Below are 23,449 nucleotides of genomic sequence, written 5' to 3'. Positions count from 1 at the left end.
TTGACCACTACCGTCTGGATGCGACCATCCAGCCAATTCCTCATCCACCGAACAGTCCACCCATCAAATCCTTGTCTTTCCAATTTAGAGAGAAGGGTGTTGTGGGGGACTGTATCAAAGGCCTTACAGAATTCCAGATAGATGACATCCGTAGCTCTTACCTTGTCCACTAATGTAGTCGCTCCATCATAAAAGGCTATTACGTCGGCAGGCAGGACTTGCTCTTGGTGAAGCCGTGCTGGCTGTCTCGAATCACCTCCCTGTCCTCCATGTGCCTTAGCATAGCTTCTAGGAAGATCTGTTCCATGATCTTCCCAGGCACAGAGGTGAGGCTGACAGGTCGGTAGTTCACCAGTGGGTGATCAGCCTTCTCAGCCGAAGGCCAGCCTGCAGAGACAGGGGAGCTTGGCTATTAAAAGAGGTGAAGGTGCTCTTTAGGATGCGTTGGCTCTCTTCCACACCAAGGAAGGTAACACTGTATTTTTGCTGTACCTTCACTGTGTGGGCTCAGGACAGTGGTGGTGGCTGCAGCCTGCCCCCTGGCTCAGCCATCCTGGTCTGGGGGCACACGGCAGCCCCACCTCACTGTGGGTGAAGAAGGCAACTTGCCTTCTAGCATTTGTATGGCATCAGCTGTTGGCCTCTTTCCTCAGAGTACCGGAGCATGTTGCCAGGAGGACACCATCAGCCGTATCCAAATGCCCAACTGCTGGTGCCTTGGGAGCTGCAGTGCTGCTACCCAGCAATCTGGGATCTGGTTCTGGTTTCATTCCCAAATCTATGTACGGTGAGTAGAGAATGTCCATCCTGATATGGTCTTTGTGTCTCTCTTGATTTTCTTTGAAAAATGCCTTCATCGGTAACCTGTTTCTTGCAAGCATCTAGAAAAGCAAACCTGCAGTTTTCTAAAATGATTCCTTAACAGAAAAAAAAAAACCAAACCACAAACCCTGTAAAAAATAAAAACATCCATGGTACATTTGCTGAACTACAACATTAGGGAAAAATATGTCTTCAGATTTCACTCGTACTCTATTTTGTGTATATAATACACACAAAATTTTATGATTACAGGTTTAGGTACCTTTCCTAGTATTTAAAGCACGTATGGCATAAGCATAATTCAAACTGTTGTTAATCAAAATCTATTGGAGAATTACTACTCTAAGTAAAGTGATTGAGCATTTGTTAAAACAAAGGTGTTGATGGGATTTTTTCAAGGAGTCTAAAATAAATAGGAACAGCTCTATAAATCTTGAGGGGGTTGTGGCCATTGCAGTCCCACAGGACCCTTTGGAAGACCCATTCTTGGTTTACTTATTCTACTGTTGGCACAATAAAAGCCAGCAAAATTTAAGTTCTCTGTCAGTTTGTCACTGAAGATAATAGAAGGGGAGGATGAACTTGAGTAATTGTGATAGAGGAGTGATCTGCTTATTTTGTGCAGTAATGAGATACAGCTGAAAAGAATTTATGTTCCAAATTAGCATGCAGGAAGGTATGGAATGTAAAGCAGCTCTGGTAAAATAAGTGACTTAAAAAGCCTGACAGCAAATAGTTATTAACTGTTGCGTTCAATAGCACAACGACAATGCTCTTTTAGAAACTTTTGTATCTTGGTGACATAGTTGGTAACAGTTCTGAAAATAGCTGGTAGATCACAGCCAGGAAAGTACAGCTTTCAGAACAGACACACGTGAAAGCAAGGGATCAGTGTCTACTTTGAGGAGCTTTACTTCAGTGTACTTTTTTTAAGCTACATAAACAGATGAGATCTGAGGCCAGATAGTCAGTGAATAGTCAGGGAGGCAGCTAAAGAGATTTAAATATGCTTTACTTTCAGCTTGAATCTTCAGATGTGGCTCAAGCCTCAGCAAGCTCTGAGGGTTGCAGGCTGTTCCCATAGTTTCCTGATGCTTGTTCTTCCCATTCATTGCTGCATAGAGCACTCTTGATTCTCTTTCTTGTCCAGGTAATTTAATAGAACGAAGGTATCGGCTACTAACTGACAAGAACTCTAGAATGTTGAAAATTATGTTTGTAGTGTACCTGCAGTAAAGGAGTAAAGAAATTTGGTGTAACTAATGCAAAATTGATGTCTTGAGGAAAATAGGCTATATTGAAGAAACAGCTGTTTTCCTATTATAATTGTATTCTGGCTTTTAAAGTAACTCTGTTGAAAACCAAAATAGCACCTACTACACCAGTGACTGCATACGTGACTGGCAGTTGCCAAACAGTAATTACAACGGGAAAAATCAATATCCCCTGGGAGTTTGTGCCTGGGTGACTAATTCAGGCTTCATTTATTTCAAATGTCTAGTCAGGTTTCACTTCTGTTCTTTGCTGCTTTCCTACCTCCCCCACATTTACATTCTCCTCCCATCATGTTTCCCTAGCATGGAGTCCAGCTTAGCACCTGGTAGGAATGACTTTTAACAGAAAATGAAGTAGCTACAAAGCAGAAACTTTCTCATGGGAGAATGTGGCCACATATTTCACTTGACTGAAAATATTTTCGCCCAATCTGAAAAACTGATGTAGAATATTTTGCTTTATTGAATTGACATGAAGTGTTTGAATGTGTTGAAGTATATGAATTGGGTTTAAAAACCTCAAACATTAAAATGTAGTTCTGTAAATCTTTACCACGTAGGAAATGCACCCTTCTTCTCACTCTGTCTCCTGTGAGCTGAAATCCTAGAAGGATTACATTTCCTGAAATGCAGTGTGGTCCCAAGAAGGTGATGGTAAATTAGGGAAGTTGTGTTACTCTTGTCTCAGAAAAGATGTAGCCCAATCAGGGAGAATGGAGGTGTTTGGCCTCATGATTCCACTCCTAAGACCATCATCAGATTTTTTGAATGTAACAGGCTTTGTCACCCTTACCCCACAGGAATCCAAAATGTTACTGCCAAAGTTGAAAAAGCATTTAGGAGAAGTCAGAAGAGACAGGTACAATGTTCCAGGCTAAAGCAGGAAGAGTAACTCACAGAAAAACAAGATGGGGAACAGTCTGAGAGAGTTCTGCAGAAAAGAAGCAAGGTAAACAAACATGGGTCAATAATGTCACTTTGTTAAGAAAAGAGATAACCATTGGACTAGGATATAATTTTAACAGGAGGATTTCCTGTAAGAAGCACAGAAACAATCCTTTTGGTCTCCTTAGCACTGGGAAGACTAATAACTACTGTATCTAGTCATAGCCATACCTTAACAAAAACACAAATCGGATGAATTTTTTCCAGAAGAGAGCAGCAGAACTGTGGAAAGTGGAGGAAATGTAAGCAGGGTTTCCTCACAGAAGGATCCGAGTTACCCAGTTTAGAGAAGAGAATGTGTAGTGTAAGAACAACTGTAATGGGTCACAGCTTGGTCCAGTGAACTCTCTTTAATGGTGGCCCACAGCAGGAGCCTAGGGAGGAGTGTAGAAACTGGGCAAGAGTAACTTGGTACTTTTTCAGAATACTGTGAAAGCTGGAAATGAGTCTAGAGCCATGGCACGTCATTTTCTTGAGCCAGTGGTGGTGGCTGACTAAAGGGCTGTAGCAGTCTTCAGACATAAGGTACTGCTGCGGATAGGAAAGAAATACCCTGCTATTTGTATTTGCTCAGTGGATGTGAAGTTGCAGGTGTAAATTTTAGCACAGGAGGTACAGGTAAGTGTTCAGAACAGCTATGCAAGCTAGAAATACTTAAGTACTAGCAGGGATTGCCAGGCAGAGTATTCAGTCTTTATCCTCAGTAAGACTTAAAAATATTAGCCAAACCAAGTCTTCTTGGTGCAGAAGGTACATCCTGGAATAGGGGCCAGAGTGGATTATCTGTCATTTTCTCCTCCCTCTTTTGACCATCAGCAATTCTATGTTGCTGTTCTGCAGCTCTAATTTTAGCAAAGGCTCTTTTGTGCAGTACCAGTCGCATACTGTTCATGTGTCTGTTAACGTGCTTTCCGTGTACAGACATTGTTTGATAATAGTACTTGTTCTGCCTCTTTTTCCTTTGATTAAGAAAATGAAAATGAAAAGAAAAAGGATATCAGTGCTCAATACACTAGTATCTTTTTGTCAGATGCCTGAAAGCTTAATAAAATGTACTCTTTTCAATTATTGAGTGTTCTTGTAAATTAAAATGATATAAAATGCATCTTTACAGTTACTTTATTCTCTTCAGTTGACTATGGAGATACGTCTAAACCGTAGGATGTAGAACTAAGTCAAGGCTTTGATCGCTGCATGTCTCGGGAGAATTCAAGTGCTTCTTAACTTCAGCTCGTCACCTGTGTGTAGCTGTAATATTTCCTGTCGTCTTGGATATTTGTTTGTAGCCTGTGTATGTATGGGGGTTAGGTGCTTAGGCATCTGCATCTTTGTGCCTCTGTAAATCTGATTGCCTTTATTCTTTTTGATCAGATTCAGAGAGTGATGGCAATAATGCGTGCCAAACAATAGCACACTTTCCACCAGTATTCATGGGAATGCTGGCTGCTAAAGTTAGTGATAGAGGTAGCTAAGAAAGGGACTCCTTCGCTCAGCTGTTATGAGCTTGTTTCTTTATGTCGAAGTCCTAGAATTGATTCTACCAAATCATCATAATTTCTCTATAAATTCAGTCACAAAAGAATGTCAGAGGAACAGCCATGTGCTGTATTTGGTATTCTGAAGTTAATGTTCTGCATTTTATCTGATTCAGATTCTTACACGTATAGGAAAACAAAATCGACATAGGAAGATGTATAGAAAAAAAGAAGAAATGATGTTTCAAATGCTACTGTAGTCTGTAGTCAGTTGGAATGCATTTAAATGCAGCAGCTAAAGAGAGGTGTTCTGAAAAGATGCTCTGCCCCCTCTGCCTTGACAGTCTTGATCATAAGTGTTTTGTGCTAATGCTTGATCGTTCTGGGAGCAGGATGCTATCTAATGTATCCTCTAACTGCTGGTGTAATGGGAAGCATGTGTTCCCTTAGCATCTGCTGCCAGATGTTGGCAAGCACTCAGGGACTGAGGCCATAACCTTGTCCCTTACTGTTTGGGCATGCTGCCACTAGTATATGCTGCCAACTTGTACAGTTTTCAGGCTGACTGAGAATACTGCTTTGTTTTTGAATATTTTTAGTTCGCTACTGTTTTCACTTTCCCATGGGTTCCTAACAGAGCAGTGTCATGGCACCAGGAGGGATGTTCTTAGGTTGATGCTACTGCTTGCATGTTAGGACTTCTTTTCCCCTCCACCTGTGTAAACTGCTGTTTAAATAAGCTGCCTGTGTTCGTCTGACAGATTCTCTGAAGAAGCAGCAGCTCTTCTTGAGATACCAGTCTACTCAGACTTTTCGGCAAGGATTTGAGGGCTAATGAAACTTCGAGGAAGCTCCAGTCTGCATTCCTCCTCTGTACCCTAAATGACACACTGCATCTTCAAGCCAGTATGGTGAGTTCATTCATTCTCGCTTCCTACCAACTTAGGAGGAAAGATAAAAGTTGGGCTCCTTGCATTGCTGTCCTCCGCACAGGCTGACTTTGGAGGTGGAAACTTCCTGCTGCCATGCTCCCTTTCCTGCTTTATCTTTCTACCTTTTTCATAATGATTGAATATGCTTATTCCTTCTCTTTCACCTCCCAGAAGTTCCCTTGAAATGCTCCTTGAGTCTTGTGAATGGAAAAAGTAGGTAATTCCATTCCATCCTTGTTTCCTGTGATTGGAACTAAAGAGAATTAAGTATCACAGGAGAGATGATGACAGTCTGTGTGCACTATCAGTTATAAGCCTGATATTTACTGAGGATTTTTGGAAAGCTTAAGTTGTCGTTTGCCATTGGGTATGATTTGGAAATGTATATTGCAACAATGGCTGTAACTCAGTAATGCAAAAGGTTAGAAAAGCATAAACTGAAAAAATCTCTCTCCCTCTGAGAGAAATTTCTTCTTCAACACACCAGGATTTAGGCTTCCTTCTAGATAATAAAGTTTGTAACATATGTAATAAGTTTTCAATTGTCCCTCAGCCACCTCTGTTGATTTATTGGCAGGGAGCAAGGCAAAGCTGCTGTCTGAAATTTAGCATTCATTTCATGCAGCTAAATACTTAGATTTGGGAAGTATGACTATTCTCATAATATATTTATACTTTGGTAAGATATTATGAAATGATATTATGAATTTTTTTAAAGAAAAGAGTTTCAAATCAAACTTTCTTATCTGACAATCCAGAGTTGATGTCTTAATTTTACCACTCTGAGTCTGAAATTCAGCTTCTCTGTAGTACAGTGAAATCGTGGTCATTCTAGGGTTAGTCCAAAGCATCCGGTTGGCTTTTAGGGAAAATCAAACGTTGCTTTTATTTTCTGCTCATCAGATAAAATCTCTTGCTTTTGTCTATCATGACTAGTAAAGGCTAATCATAAGAGTTTTATACTTTTGGGAGTGGGGGAAAGACTGCAAATAAAAAATGAGGGAGTTAACTCAAAATGTTTGCTTTTGTCTGTGCATAGGTATTTTCCTTTTAAACATGCACCACTTGAGAATGGAACTGTAATTTTTTTTTCTTTTTTTTTAGAAGAAACATGAATAAAGAAAGTGTATTTCTCTACCGTGAGTTTGGCTGCTCTCTGACAACAGTACTTATTTCTCCTTGATTTAAGAACTCTTAGGGCTACTTAGTGATAGAAGTGAATTCCAGATAATTTTTAAAAATATTAACATAATATTTGCATGTAATGAAAGGTAACTGATAGGAAATTAAGAATTCTTTCACCTTGATGAGGAGTACAGTCTTTTGAAGTAAGTATTGAGAGTTAAGCAGCTCCATGCCTCAAGGCTGGTTGGATGTTCATGTGGATGAACTTAAAACAGCACTTTCCGCCTTAGTTTGGCCTTGAGGTTATAAATATTTTTCCTCTCAGTGCAGGCATTGCTGTCATTATCCATGTTTTACACCCTCATAACTTGATTACTAGTTGTGGCTATATCTTAAATCAATCTAGAAACTTCAGCTGGTGCAGAATGCTTAGTAGTATACTGAATAATGAAGCTGGAGCACGCAGAATTTAATGTTCTTGGCTCTAATTTAAGTGAATTCCGTGGTAATTCTAGAGGGTGGCAGGTGGGTATTGCTAGTGACAAATGCTTTTCTTGTTGAGCGCTGTGGATAGTAGCAAGGCAGGATTCCCTACACAGCCGTGACAGTCTGACTTACAGTGATCTTACGGGATGGGGAAGGTATCGCTTTACTTGTGCACAAAAACCTTGTCTTTTCTGTGCCAGTAAGACTTTTCAACAGAGGTAGTAAATGAGCTGAGCATGTGTATGTCATAGAAACTAGACTAAAATCCTTTAATGTCCACAGGGAATGGAACAGGCTTCGCTGTTTATGGTCTTGGTGGAAATTCCACATTGGCAAATGGCAGGAGATGCAGTTTCTCTACTTCTAAGATGAAAGATTGGTTTGTGTTTGGCTTCAATTTGAAGTTAAAGCTCCAGAGAGACTATATATTTGAAACCTTATTCTTTGCCCTGCTAATCCATCCCCTCCAGTGATACCTAAAAGCTCTACTTTATTTTTTCTCCCATTCTATAGAAGATGTGTCTGTGCAACAGTCATTCCTTCTCAACGTGTATCCTGGGAATATTGTCTTCCAAATGGAAAGCAAGAGACTTTGCATGCACAGAGATTTGTATCCTGTCCTTAGTGGTCTGCTGGGTAGAACTGGTCGGGAAAGTTTTTGTTAAAAAAATTATCATCACGTGTGCCTAGGATGTGGGAGACCCAAATTCATGCATGTGATTTGGAGCAGTCACTTGAATTCAGATCTGATACTGATAGGGTAATGGCTAGTTTGCAATAAGCATGCTTTTTTTTTTTTTTTCATGAATGTTCCTGAAAAGTGGCGATCTGATTTCATGCTTCAGCATGTCAGCATCCTTCAAGGAAGAGATTTGTTGTATTTCCATCAGCCCTGGCTTTGCTTTTTTAGGGATAGTTATTAGGGTGGAAAGCATGCAGAGAATTGGAGCAGGTGTCTTAGCTCAGTGGAAAAGAGCTGTGAGATCTCTGGGACCTGCAGGTGATTTGAGTCTAGATTTCACCACTTTTCCCATCACCTTTTATGTGAGCAGACTGTCTGACATTATGCTGCAAGTGCCTGTGCCTCCAGGATTGCAGAGAAATGGTTTATTACCACCTACTGAGTGATAGTTCTGGTTTTGTAACAATTAATTTTGGTATGCTGGACTCCCATCAAAGTCTTTATGCAAGGTTAAGGTACCTAATTAACGATGTCTAAGGGGACTACAGTTAGAAGTTACGTACCAGAAGGCAAAGGAGAAATAGAGAAATTAGTTATGAAGTATAAATTGTCTGCAGCACTTACAGAATATGGCCAAGCTTATTCCCTGACTTGGTAATTAATGTACTTGCATATGTCATGCTGTAGCTTGCTACACAACAGATATATGGAGTAAGCAGAGTGCACAGAACAAAGTTTAGTTTAGGAAGGTACATTGCATGGGTAAGGCACTTTGTGTTCGCTGCACAGGTTCCCTCTCAGTTGCTGTTGTAAGAATTTGTAGAAGCTGCTTTGAATGTCTTAGAAGGACTTGTTTGTAAAGAAGAGTCTGAGTAAACAGCCATCTGGTATAATGGCTCCTGAGAGATTTAGCAGCGCATGTCCCCAGGTTTACTTAGTTTATATCCTTTCTAGGACTGTTTGTCTTTTTGTGTAATTCAGTGATCTAGTCTGCCTCGTTTGCTATGTCCCTACGGGAACAGCCTCTGCCGAAAGGGAGCTCATCTTGTTTGAGGCGCTGAGAGTGGTGGCAGGCACTGCTGTGTCAGAAGGTGCTGCTGCTGTAGGCTTAGAAACAAACACAACCTTACTTATATTTTATTGTATGCTAAAACTACAGATTCTAAATAATTTTTTTTTTAAGAGGGGGAAAAAAAGAGTATCTGATACAAAACTTCCTATGTTTTTTGAAAACAAAATCTAATGCAGGAAAACTGCCTTTGCCCTATGATGTGGTAACAAGAAATACTGAATTGACTTTAGATTGTCTACTGGTTCAAAGCTAGTACAGGCTTCCAGAAGGGTCATTGCTCAGCCTTCTAATCTTGCTGGAGACCTCTCCAGCATGCCAGGAAGCGAAGAATATTATTTATGTAGCAGCAGCACCAGAAGCTTCCAGGCGGAGATGAACGTGTCATTGTTCTGGACACTGTGGTAAGCAGGAACAAATCCCCAGTGTTCCCCAGAGAATTTGTAATTTAGGGCTTTTGAAGTAGCTACAGCGGGCATCCAAGAATTCTTGGAGCCAAATGAAACGCTAGATCCTTGTGAGTCAAAGTACGCCTTTTAGTAGAGATATTCTGATGTGACCTTTCCTGAGTAAAATGCATTTGGAGTGGTTTTTGAAGCTGCTGGAGTGATCTCTGTGCATGCGCTGGGCACGTTGAGAAAACAATGTACAGTATACATCCATTCAGTGTGAGATAAAAAAGGGGAAAGCCTAGAAGAGAGAAAAATGGCAAGCGGCAAAGCAGCAAATAATAAAAAGCTAAACTAAAATGTATTCCTGAGAAGCACTGGGTAGATTCTTTTTCACAAGTGAAACAATCCTTTTTGCGAATAGGGGACACCATTCTAGTCTATTATTGTGTCCCCCATCTGTGATTTAATAAGCATTTTCCATCTTATTTATGTGGCTGATCGGAATTTAAATAAGCAGGAAGACATATTAAGTGGAGGAAGGGCTGGATCTTTTCACAGAAAAAGCAATCAAGGTGGGTCATGATGGAGTGTCTTCCCTTCTCCTAAGGGAAGGGCAGAGATGACTTAGATCATAAGCATTCATTATGTTTCAACAGAGTATGAGTATGTTCATCCTCAGTGTGAGCAGAGTAAATGTTCACCAGATGAAATCTGCTGACCTTCACCTGTAGGTTTGAAGCCAACACTAATGATTCTGTTGCATATATATTTTTCCAGAGAGAAATATTGTTTGCGTAGGAGGTGGTTTTAAGGTCCTTTGCCACTTGAAGCAAAAATTTAATAGTTGAGTTTCCACTGGTACTGAAATAAAGCTGTTGAAGACCATAGGTCAAATATCACAATAACTGTACAGGCAATTCTTGAGAGAATTTATTGCAGGAAAACATGGACCTTTGTATTCTTCAGACAGGTTTTCCTCTTATCTGGTGACCCAGGTGGGAGCAATAACTCTGTACAAAGAGTTGCTACTGTGCTTCCACCTTTGCTTCTTCAGAAGGGAATCCTGATTAAACACGATGCTGCTGGTATGCATGAGGATTCCCAAGATAAACACTAGGCAGAGAGGGTTTAGCATGCAGCAGAATCCCACTGTACACCGTGGCTGAGGGGGGAATGGGCTGTATTGCATCTTGTAGTACCAGAATTCTGTAAAGCAAACACAATTCAGAAAAGTGTGTTTTGTTTTTTTTTTTTTAAGCTTTTAGAGGATATTAAAAAGACTAGAGAGTAAATTAAAAACTAATCTTTTTAGTGTTAGCTTACTAGTACTAATGTTACCCTCTGGCTAGGTCTGGTCATGCTATTAGCCTATAATTCTGGAAGCTGAGAGTCCTATGTGCTGCTGCTATTTCTGTAGCTGCCTTTGTTTTCTTTTTTTTTCTTCTTGCAGCCAGAAGATAAGAATTCATTAACTCTCTCTCATCTCAACATCTACCTTTCAGGCTTTGTTCTTAATAGTCTTTAATAGTTCTGGGAGCAGTTGTTCCTTATCATTTATTTGTTTTCCCTTTTTCTACTGCAATAAGTATGCCAGGTCATGCCCAATTAATATTGATCAACTTCCCGAATTATGACTCATACTATTATTGGAAAAATTTCTCTCTTTTTAGTAAGGAAATGAGATCCATCAGGGGTCTAAGTACAATTCAGAAAATTAACCTTGCAAATCCAGCAGTAACCTTTGTGCATCATTGAACTTTCAGCAGTGGGATATAATGCAGCAATATAATGCTGGTAGGTCATCTGCCAGCACCACTGGTCATTAGCTACAGAGCAGGAGCAAATAGGTTGGTGTGTGGGTTGGATTGGTGAGTTTTGTACTAGTGAAATGATCCTTGTGCACCCTGAAGGAAACTCTTCTGCTGTTACTGTGCTGTTTGTTTGTCCAAGCTAGTTTGTTTTCCTATTTTCACGTTTCTTGCTTGCTGCAAAGAATTTTTTTTTTTTTTTTTTTTACCCCCCTCCCCCCTCCCCGCCCCCCCAGCCCCCTGCAGAAAACAGTCTTTGTCATTTGCCACTGCTGCTGGTCATCCAGGTCTGCATTGCCATCATCCACTGGCAGGTCTTAGTTTTACCTCACAGCAGTGATCTACTGAAAGAAATTGCTTCTGGAAGATGCCTGCAAAAATAACTCCTATCTTCCCTCCATATTCTCTACTCCTGTTCTCATGACTTGCTTTCAGTCTGTCCGAGTCTAAACCATCTGGCTGCCTGACTGACAATACTTAGAGGCCATTCAATTTACATTACTAATCAGCCTTGTGGTAGTCAGTAGGGTTGGCTCTACAAAGTCTGAAAACGTCAGGCTCTGAAAAGGTGGCTGAACTATGCAAAGCTAGTATGGAAGTTTTTAATACGGCCCACCTCTTGGTGGAGTAGGTCCCTGCAGGGGTTTCACACTTCACAAGAAAAAAAAAAACAAACCAGCAGTCTGATGGCCTAATGGCACAGCTTTGGAACTTCAAGGTAACCGCTGAGAATCCTGGGGGGCTGTTTGGGGAAAAAAATGTGTCCGTACAACTTGATCCTTCTTTTATCTGTCCTGCTTTAGTTACAGTAGGTTTTTCCCCTACCCCTTCCCTCTGAAAACAAGGCCTCAGTTTGTTCTGTTAATTGAGTTGATACTCCAGATGACTTAAAAAAGGGCAGGTTACTTTCAAAGGTTCACACAAAATGCTGGACTTATGCCTCTCAGGCTCGTCTGGCTGGAGAGATGTTCAGCAGATGCACCTCCGAGAGTCCTCCCCTGAGTGGGTAACATCTGCTTCTCAGTACATGTTCTTTTGGATCAGCTTTTTGACCTCACAGTGAGCCAATTTCTCTGTGAAGGCCTGAGAGAACAGAGTAATTCTTTGCTAGTTAGAAAGGAAAACGGAGTGTGAAGGAAAGGAGCAAAACACAGAGGCTTTTGGCTCCTGACTCCTTCTTAGGTCCTATAACACCAATGCCAGGAGAGCCCATTAGGACAATTTTGTCAGAAATGTGAAAATCAGATTTTTATTGAAGAGACTGCTGTCTGGGTAGATTTTTTGACAGCAGATGTTATAACTAATTTAAGTGCACCTTCCTAAATTAGAATGCTGTAAGGACTCATTATTTTTTCATGCTAATGCACTTCAATGCATTTAAATAGGCTTTCTTGCCCTTCAAGATTAGTGGTGCTATGTGGGGTAGGGGGGAACCCACTTTAATAAAATTAATATTGAAGTAAAAGGTTAAAAGACCTTACGAAAGGGAGGTGGAATGGAAAAATATGAGCAGCATTTTTGCATTCTAAAAAGCTCATAGTAACGGGTATATTTTGCTACCTTTAATTATTGACTGGCTAAACAGTTCAGTCAAACAAAGTCTCAGTAAGCTGTAGATTTTTGGAGTCTGACACACCAAGATTTTAGGAAGGTGTACAATTTGGGGCCTGATCACAATGCTCTTTCTTTATGGAAGCCATGCAATTATTGTTGTCTTCTGAAATACCCTTTGCTGTTTAATCAGAAGTTGGACATGACCTGCAGGATCCCATTATATATAGTTTTAAAGAACTGATCTTGCGAAAGTGTACCATTCAACCCTCCCTTTTTCTGTCAGTGTTTTTCAAGTTGGTGTTCTGGCTTCATCCTGTTCCTAGGTAGTTTTATCTGCATAAACTGCTACTTTATGTCATTAGCTGTCCTGTATTTGAGAGCTACCTTGGACCTTCTTCGTAACATCTCATTAGGGATGTTCAGTTATTACACTGAACTTCACGTGGTTAAAATTGAGGCTGAGCCTCCTCCTTTTCCCATTCTTTATTCCCTGAATAACATTGAGTAATTATTTAGCATATTCCAGCTATTTATAAATCTTGCCGACTTCCCTGAAATATAAGTCCATTTATCCATTCAGACAAAAAATCCTCTCGCATCCTCGTGTCTTGTTTTGACTCTGTCACTGTTTCTAATGTAAACCGTTCCAAACTTGCTCTCTTCCATTCATCTGGAAAGATGATGCCAAAATATTATTTGAACGGAAGAGTTGAGATTCTGTCACTTTGTTGGCTTCCTTTCAAATTGCAGTCTAACCTTTCTTGTCTTTGTTTGAGTGTCTTTCATATTTTAATCCTAAACTAGCTAAGATAAATATGGCATAAACATTTTACTGTATCTCCTGCCTACCAGTAGCTTCTTTCCTTCAACATTTCTCTTTTTTTTCCCCCCCCACCCCCTCTGTTGCCCTTCCAGTACGTTTCCAGTTCAGGGCTTACTAAAAATTTTTTTTGTCATTCTATGTAGACTGTGTTAATTAACTGATAATTATGGGAGGAATCACATTTAAAGAATATGGTGGACATATGGGTGTATATTTTTGTATGTTAGAGCTATTGTGGATATTTTGCATGATGAAAGTACACATTTTGATTAGGTTGACTTCTGACGCCTATTTTGGCACCTAGATAAGGCTATAGTAGTGGTGGCTCTCATGTCCATACTCAAGGCAGTATAGATAATCTAGACATTTTACAGTCTTTTTATTTTTTGCATTGCCATCTTTTCTTCTTCTTTAACGTTCTGCATTTTGCAGTCTTCTCCTATGTGTTACTTTATTTTCATGCCTTTCATTGTTCAAAGCTTATTAATTTGCTTGGAATGTTAATACAAATTGTGGTGCTGTCTTAAAGGTATAGATTGAGTGCTGACCTAAAATGCCTTGTCTAAATAGGCTTGTCTGCTGTGTTTAGTGGTGTCTGGATGTGTATGATTTCTGTTCCGGAATGCCTGAAAATAATTTCTGAATGTGTGAAATACAACCAATGTTGTAGCTGTGACTGAAAATAATTTCTGAACGTGTGAAATACAAACAATGCTGTAGCTGTGATTTTCTCCCTGTTTACTTTGAATGCTCTTGTAGAGACTTCTCTCCTTTGTGAAAGTTGCTTTTTTAAATCTGAGGTTAGTGTGCTGAAAATTTCTGCTTTGGTTGATTTGCTTGATAAATAGTTAAATATTTAAAATATCCTTTTATCTCACTTGTTTTTGTTGGCCTGGTTACTGGTTGGGAAAATCAATTTATAGCAATGTAGCGAAACACTTATGAATGATCATGATAATGATAGACATCTTCTAGAATGAAAATTTAGTGTTTGCAAAATATCAGAATATGCATGTCTTCAGTGAGCAAAGGGATTTGTACTTAGCTTGACTGGGTTGCAAATATAGTTACCAATCTGCAACTTATAATTTGAGGAGATAGGGTGAAATTAATTTGAATATGACAGTATATAAAACTTGCTTTCGTGGTTTCATTGAAGCACTAATCCATATATATAGTACAGTTTCTTGTTGTATTGGTACCTTTCACATGAAAAAAAGGACAATTGGACTAGATCCATACCTTTTATTATTGGACAGAATTGCCTTTTCTGATCTGTTTTTTCATAGTAGCTTTCACAGAGAAATGAGAATATTGGTATTCAAAAGAGGCACACACAGATGCATTAAACTTTTTTGGTAATTAAGGCAAAGCAGATGGTTGCTCGCTACATTTATAATATTGCTTAAATTTTATTTTGATTCATTAATGGAAACCATAAAATCACATAATGAAGCAATAGGGATAAGCCAAAAGTGGAAAACAGACCATTAGCAGTACTTCTATTACCAAAATCATAAAAATTAACAAGTAAACATAGAAAACATAACTGTCACATTATTTATACAGCTTCCCTTTAGCATAAATATTATTGAATATACCAGGTAAGATTGCCTGTAGTGCTGAATGAATCAAAGAATTTGCTAATAAATTGAATTTGGATGACTCTTCTCAAACGTTTATAGGAAAAAAAAATTCAAAGAAAAATAAGTGTTTGATTTTCTGTTTTCCTAAATGTATTAACTCTTTCTAATACAAGGGATTTCTATTGAGTTTCTTTTTAATTGGACTGCTTCCTGTAGTAACAATAAGAAAGATTGTATTCAAAATATATTTAATTCTTGATTTGTAAAAAAGTAGTGTGCATTCTGTACTCTTCTCCCCACCTAAGCCATCTGTGTCCAAATCCTTCTGTGCCTACTTTTTCGTAAAGTTCAGGCCTTTAAAACATAAACCAGCCTGTTTTTCTCTGCAGCTGGAATTTTTGCTAAATTCCTTTGAGACAATATTCACGCCATCTAAACTTAGATATTTCCCGAGGCAACCAGATTAGGAGCCAGGTTGTTGAAGGTGCTTCCCCTAGCCAGAGGAAAAGAGGTGCCCTTACAGGGAGTCCCGCTTGTGCCTTCAGTGGGGATTTGTGTGGGTCGTGATTATCAGCCAACTCTTCATAAAGGCCTTAGGCTAAGTTTTATAGCTTTTGGAGTTTTGCAAATGGCAGGGTATAAAAACGCTGTAAAACTTTGTTTGGATTTGATAAAACATCAGTCTTCACTATATGAAGTGGCCTGTGGCCTTCCTCTCATCCTTTGGACCCCTATTCACTATAGTTCTTTCATGGTACCTTTCACCCGTGACTTCTTTAGGATCATCCCAAGTTTATAGCAATGACTACCACAAGCTGTGTAGTCTGCTTTACAGCCCCAGAAGAACTTTTTCAAATAGGTTTGTTTCCACTTAAGCCAGAGGTGGGGACGGGGAAAATAGAGGATGTGTTTCTGCTGTGCCAGCTGAGGAGGAGTTCTTCCTTAGCAGCCAATAGCAAATGTATATATATTTTCCAGTTTGATCTTCTGAATAAGACTATACATTGCTTTTGTATAGTAATAATAACAACTTTTTATGGTTGTAAATCCACTGCGTTTTATGAAAAATGTGAATTTTTTGTGGGCAGTATTGCTCCCCTCTTATCGCATTCTCATTACTTTTGTGTCTCCCTTTAATGCTTGTAAGTGGCTAGGCAACTGTATTGAGGGCAAAGATATGACACAATAATTTCTTTTTTATTGTTCCATTATCTTGTCTTTCCAACTTGAGCATAGTGTTCTTTCTTCCTCTCCTTTTTCGCTTTGAATTCCAAAGTTGACAGTAGGTTATTGCGTGTCTTGACTTAAAGTACATTACTTGTACTGTGAACGTGACGTAATGGGCTGTTGTGCATAAGACTTATTTCTGTATCCCCTCTATTTCTGAAAGCAAGTTAGTATACTATTACTGAAACCAGACAGTTACATTGTGTTTAATTTCTAGTATTGCCTCTCTATTTATAGTAATTGCAGCAACAAGAGAACAGCGTACTTAAAGTTAAGCATTTTGGAATTGCAGGCACTGTGCAGTACTATCAGCTCAAATGCCAGCTGTATTCTGCAAGCACACTGTTACCTCTTGTCTGGGTTCTCCTGCTTTCTGGATCCTGCAAATAAACCCTTGAATCAGCAGAAGCTCTGATTGACCACATGTGCACGTTTGACCAGAATAGCCTCATAACAGTTGTTGTTGTCGGATTTTGAAAAAATACAGAGTACTTCATTGGTGCAGATTTACCCTAAAATGTGGGATTTTCCTGTAAGACCCTTTTAAACCACAGGCTTGGAAAGCAGCATGAATCTAGCACCGTGCTAGGACACTGCGGTCTTGCAGGATGCTGTTCTCTAGGTCCTGTGTTTACATATCCCTGTAGGGGACTTACCTCCTTTGCCCTATCCTTTTAAGATGCGTGTCTGTCGCGGATGAGTGGAATGCACCTCAGTCAAAAGAGAGAAGCAGCAATATGTTTTCTTGAGGTAAAATAATAATTTGACAGAGTTGAGTAAATTTGATGGAATTTAACAACATTTAACAGTGGTTTCCCAAGGTTCAATAAGTTTGATGGCAAGGTTCACCTTGTTAATTACTGCATGGAAGAAACATACAAAAGAAAATGGAGTTAGAATTGAATTAGAATGATTCACACAGAGACCGGAGACGCAAAGGGTAAGGAAGACCCTCCCGTTGAGTCATGAGGTTTCAGAGTGGACCCCCTTGCTTTCTAAAGTCCTTATGGAGCCTAGGTGTGGCTAGGTCCAATCTTATTCTCAGAGTTGGTTATCTTACATTTTTGGGCTTCGAAACCACCTTTGGAAATATTTTTCCAAGGCACCTTCAGTCCCTCATAAGTGAGCGAGGAGCTTTGCAGGTCGTGGGTTCACCATAGGGTACAAGGCCCGTTGCTCCTTAGTCAGCCTGAACCAAAGTACGGCTAGGGGTCAAGTGTGTCTGTCACACTCCGTCCCGTGACTACATTCAACTTACTTCACATCATAGAGTGGTGGTACCGTCACATCCTGCCTCTATGCTATAAACAGTTGACAAACCATGTTGGCACGCTCGCAGATCCACAGTAAGCAAACAGCTTTTAGTGTAAAATATTACTGTTAATTGCAGTATATTTTTACATTATTGGGTGATTTCACATGATGAACAAGGAGTATTTGCTTCGTTACGTACCAAACCTTTACATACAGAATGGTTATAAGTAATAAGCATAATATTGTTAGAGCTAACAAAATCACAACTAGATGAAGCATTAGACAAAGTTCCTGTTGCTGTTGGTAACCATCCGAATAAGGTATCTCACAAATGATGTTCTCCATCCCTTCTCACTATTTCCAGAACAAGGTGTATTTCTTTCTCATCATGATGAACGGTAATCAGGGTTCTTTGTCCATTTTCTTGAACTTGTTTCAGCAGTCGGTAGAGATCATCATGCTGTAATAGCTTTCTTACCAATGTAAGATTAATTCCAATGGGGGCAGGTAATAAATCTTGATACGATGTATAGTTAGATGGTAATAATTGATGAGATGTGACAGGAGCTGAATAAAGTTGCATCCCATAATTTCAGAAAAATTACAAATACACTTATTTGAATGATTATTTATATCTTCAGTGATAGTGCCTACAAATGTAAAATCACAGAGGGTTCTTATACAAACACATCCATTTCCAATATACACGAGTACCGTTTCAGAGGTTTCGTCAGGATGTATCTCAAGATGGCAAACGTTTTGTTCAGTGTCAAGGCAAATGTCTTGAGCTTTAATTGCATTGCTTTCACAAATAAATCCTTGTTGTTCTTGCACAACACATGTATCGACATCAACAGTTTGCCATTTGTTTCCCTTTTGTTGGGCCCGTGCTCCATGTTCCATTGGATACAGTACCATTGTGATTTAATCCCAGCGCGATGATTGGGTATATGGTATATACCAAAGCATTGCGTATTTTTAGAATAAAAGCTGTAGCTTTACTGTCAGTAGGGTCATAAGTAAAATTGACTAGATGCCACAGGATTGGAATTCCCTTTCAAATTCAGTTGTATTATCCCAGTTTACCTTTTGAATTTCAGTGGATAAGGTGCCCTCTTCACCTTCTCTTACAATCATCGCCACAGTAGATTGTACCCACAGTTGAGCCTGAATACAGCTAAGAGTGAGAGAGACATTAATTTGAGCGGCACCTAGTGTGTCCACAGTTAGTTGGTGGTCCTTTTCATTAATTCTTTCCCATTGGGGTAATATGTCAGATAAGAGCCATTGGTTAGTTCCCAATGCCGACAGAGAAGATTGCAATGGACATTCTAATTTGTGTAAATTACTTGTTGCTGAGCTTATTTTGTTTGCTAAAACTTCAGCATCCATGCTATTTAATACTCCTAATCCTGTCCCTAAGATAGCAGTCACATCTCTTCTTGATTGTTTTGGAGAGGCGAGGGTTTGTCCATGTAACCATGCTAACCGTCCTGCATAGGACGTACTTAAGAATGGTGAGCCAGTAGGTTTAATTGCAGAGATATCGATCTGCATTGATAGTTCCAGTCGTTTGAGGGACCACGATGGATTAAACAATACTTGCTGTTGGCCTGTGTATTTAATAGTGTAAGGTCCAATTTTGGAAGTTTGTGGGGATAGAGCAGAAATTTGTGGGGATAGAGTTCCCTTATCTCTTACAATTGGGGCAGATGTTGAGTGAGAAGTGGTGGATGTTGTTGTACTAGGCTCAGTAATGTCTATTTTAAATTTAAACGATAGTCCCACATCCCTGCGAGCCCAGGGGCAGATTACAGAAACAGGTTGTACTAAGGTAAAATTGTAGCAACAGTCTAATTTTTCAGAGGCACAATGTTTTGTATCTGTGGTGTTTGATGTAATGTTGTGCACAGAAATCTCAGTTGCTTTCTCATGGGTAGACTCATTGATCATCCAGCATCGTATTTTAATTTCTTTTCCTGCCATTCTCTGAAACCAGAGAACTTTGTTAACATCAGTTTCATTTTTATCCCAGCTCCATTCATTTTCTAAGTATACCTCAGTTCCGTGCATGACCACAGTGGAAAGATTTAAATCTCCCTTACTAAGGAGTGTTCCCACAGTCCTGGTATACTTAACACGACCTTGAGACCACAGCCACTGGTCGTTGGTGGGATTTGGAACAGTAACATGAACACAGCGTTTCCGTTTGCCATCCTGGAGGGTGTTAGGTTTGAGTACAGCATCTTTAGTAAGATTGTTAGTAAAACTGGGAGTATATTCAAAGTAGGCACTGATGTCATTGTGATAGGTTTAGTGATTCTGAGAGATATTGTTCCTAGTATTATGTTGTGTTCCGTCTGCATGATACTTAAGCATCATAATGTCCCTTCACTGTGTCATGTATTGAGCAATGACTTATGTTACAGGATTTTCTATATGGTGTGTAAGAGTTATTGTGAATAATCAAAACATATATATATATATATCCCTTATTAACAGGTGGTCGTGTTTCACAAGTCATGTTTATATTACTGTCTGTTAGTAACAAGACGGGTGGCTTATCTGTATTGACACAATCGTGGCTGATTTCTTGATTGATGATTAAGTTGAGACAGGTGGGCATTTGTGGGGAACCAAATATTATCAAAATCTTCAACAGCAGTAGGATGATGTATCTTACTTTCATCTTGGAGGAGGCTGTAAGACAAAAAGGTAAAATAGACTGGTCTCGGTGGGTTTTTCTGGACAGGTTATCCCATTAGAAAGAAGGAAAAATCCACCATGCACTAATTCAATATTTTGCACCACTGCTATCAGTAGCTTCCCAGGCAAGTGGGCCACAACGTTTAGTTAAAGTCATAGGCACAGTTCCAATTTGTAGTAAACTGACCATGGCAGGTTGTCCTGGCTGTAATGCTAGCGGATATTTTCTTTCATCTGAGGGTGGAGCATCATGCTCAGCCTTTGCAAAGAATGCTTGGCTCCCAGGGCTCCCAGTGGGCCTGTACCGATTATTCAACTGATGAAGTACTTTGAAAAGTCGAGTATCCCACTAGGCCTCGTGTGGCTTAAGGCTCTTTTTCAATAAGCCATTAGCTCTTTCTGCCATCCCATTTGATTGAGGATAATATGAGGTGTGGAATACCCATTGAATTTCCTCTTGTTTTGCCCATTCTTGCACTTTCTTACACGAGAAGTGCGAACCATTATGACTTTGGATGACATCAGATAGACTTGAGAACCAAAACGATAGCCCTCGTACTGTATGTCATCCATTGGCCTTGTGGCACTTAGTTGCCATAAGCAAGCCGGAGACTACTTCCACTCCTGTGAGGATATACCGATATCCCGCAGAGGGTTGGAATGGTCTGATATAATGAATTTGCCATGTAGACCACAAAGTTTTTCCTTGGTTGATATGTAGGGGTGGTGCTTTAGCAGGGTGAGTTGTTTGTAATTTTAATCTACATTGAGGACATTCTGAAAGAATAACTTCACAAGTTTTCCTGTTTAGGGGCCAGCCCTTGCTCTGTGCAGCAAAGTAAAGTGCTTCTTTACCTGTTTGACCTAATTTTTGTTGTAGCTGTTCTCCCAACCGATACCACTCAGGATTTAAGGCGTTCCCTATTTTTATTTTCCTAACTTTAGTTATTTCATCCACCTTTTGGTTCCAGTTTGTGACTGGTTTATTGTTCTTGGCGTGAGCTTTCACCCATCCCATCTTGAGTGGTGTTTTTCTGGCTATATTTAGTAATAGTTGCCAATCTTGAGATCTCCAAACTGCAGATCTGTTTACTTCCCAGTTCAGGGATTTCCATTGATAGAGCCATTGTGTGGCACCAGCCCACACAGCACAGGAGGCTACATATATGATTTTTGCTCGATTCTGTGCTGCTAAAACAACTGGTCTTAATTCTCCTACTTGTGTGCTGCCTTCACCTTCTTCTATTATTTGTTTGCCAGTGGTAATGTTTAATGCAGCAGCTTTATATTGCCATTTACCATTTATCATTCTTGCTGAGGCATCAGTAACCCAAATGTCTTCTGTTGGTGTTCCCTTGGTGAGGGCAGGTGCATTTAAAATTGGTGAGCGTTTAAAAGGTTGTTGTAACACTAACAGATCTGCATTTATAGGCATCTGTAATTTGGAAACTTTAGTATGTCCTTTGTTTCATTTCATTTCCTCTGCAATTCCTGTCAAGGAGGCATACCATTTTCTGACTGTAGGTTTCTGTCCAACTCCTTCTGGGGGAGCAGTCCCCTTTAGAATTGCTTCTAGCAAATTAATGGTCCTCTGCTTTGCACAGGCTGTCCCTGGTGTATTTTCTCAACTTGTTTCACTGCTCGGACTGAAGACAAAAGTCCCTTTTCGCATTCGGAGTATCTCTGTTCTGTCTCTTTAAATGCAGTCGAGCTGAATAATAAAGGTCTCTTTGGTCCGTCAGGCCCAGTTTGGAATAGGTTACAGTAAGTACCATGTTCAGCAAAACCCCATTTGGCTATAAGAGGGTCGCGAGGGTGTACTGGTCCCAACGACTGATATGTTTTTAATTCTTCAATCAGAGTTTTTATCGCCTCCTTATGTTCTAATTTCCACTCCCAAGGTTTTCCCTTCCATAAAAGTGAATATAATGGACGAGCAACGATAGAAAATCCAGGTACGTGCTTTTTCCAATATCCTAAAGTTCCCATTAACTGTTGTAACTCTTTTCTAGATTGGAGCATTTGCAGCTGTTTGATTTTTTCCTAAGTATCTGGAGGAATCTCTGCGTTGCCTGCTATCCACCAAGTCCCTAAAAACTTGACTTCTCTACTTGGGCCCTGACATTTCTCGGGTGGGATCTCAGCTTCTGCTTCATGTAGTGCTTGGACACTGTTGCTGCTGCTGCTTCCCCCACCTTTTCAGGGGAAGTTACTCTGATTAGAATCTCACCTATGTATTGGTACAGTTTCACATCTTGAGGGAGTGAGACTATCTGTAAAAGTTCAGCAAGTGCAGCATGAGCAATCACGGGTGAATGTTTATATCCTTGTGGGAGTCCCTTAAAGGTGTCTTGTATCCCCTCCCAAGCAAAAGCAAATTTCTCTTTATCTTCTTCCTGTAAGGGGACCATAAAGAATATATCTTTCACATCCAGCACTGCCATCCATGGGTGTGCAGCTGCTTGTAGCATGGCTGTTAAAGTTGCAATATTGGATACTGTAGCCATTAGCAGGGCTGTGTTGGCATTTAAGCACCAATAGTCAATTGTCAGATGCCATCTCCTGTCCAGTTTTCAGACTAGCCAGACAGGTGAATTGTATGGGGAGTGGGTTCTGGAAATAATGTGCTGTTTCTCCAAGTCTGCTATTACCTCAGAAATTCCATTTTGTGCCACAGCAGAAATTGGGTCTTGCGGTCCATTAGTAATCTTCGAATCAGGGAGTGCGGGGGCTGTGTGGAGTGCATGCACTGTAGCCTCCCAATTTCTGTCAGGGTTAGGGTCGACATTTGAACCGAAGGACCACATGCTGCCGTCTGGCAGGCACCAGATTCGGCCATTCAAAACATCGAAACCCAAAATATTTTCATTGTGATCTTTAACTGCAAAGCGAGTAGATGAGATGCGCGTCTCGCCTGGGAGCCATAAATTAACTTCTGCAGTTTGGCATATAGCACTTGCTCCATTCACTCCGGTAATTTTAACTGTTTGCCATCTAGGTTGTACACCCAGCATCTCTGCATTGTGTTGTGTTAATATTAAAATTTGCGCTTCTGTATCTATTAGGAATTTTACCAATTGTTGCCAAGGACCAACTGCAATCAAAATGTATGGGCCATTATTATTTATCTATTGATAAGATTCCACTTGCCGGACAGGCAAGCCCAGTTGCCATCCTGGCATTACTCAGTTTTTGGCCTCATGCTTTGCAATCCATCCCTAAACGGGATCCATCTCCTTTCTTGGAGCTGGCGATGGCACTGGAGTATTATGGTCTCTCCTTTTGCCAT

The 23,449-nt window shown here is 40.0% G+C and overlaps 1 pseudogene; it reads right to left on the bottom strand.

Moving 5' to 3' along the window:
* Positions 1-629: 629 nt before the first annotated feature.
* Positions 630-23,174, bottom strand: LOC148054749 (uncharacterized; annotated as a pseudogene).
* Between the last annotated feature and the right edge of the window lie 275 nt (positions 23,175-23,449).

This window comes from Nipponia nippon, unplaced genomic scaffold (assembly GCF_047370975.1).
Source record: "Nipponia nippon isolate SJK-2023a ecotype South Korea unplaced genomic scaffold, ASM4737097v1 scaffold_3, whole genome shotgun sequence".
NCBI classification, from domain to species: Eukaryota; Metazoa; Chordata; class Aves; order Pelecaniformes; family Threskiornithidae; genus Nipponia; species Nipponia nippon.
The sequence above is the reverse complement of the archived record's forward strand: the minus strand, read 5'-3'. Positions and strand labels throughout refer to the sequence as shown.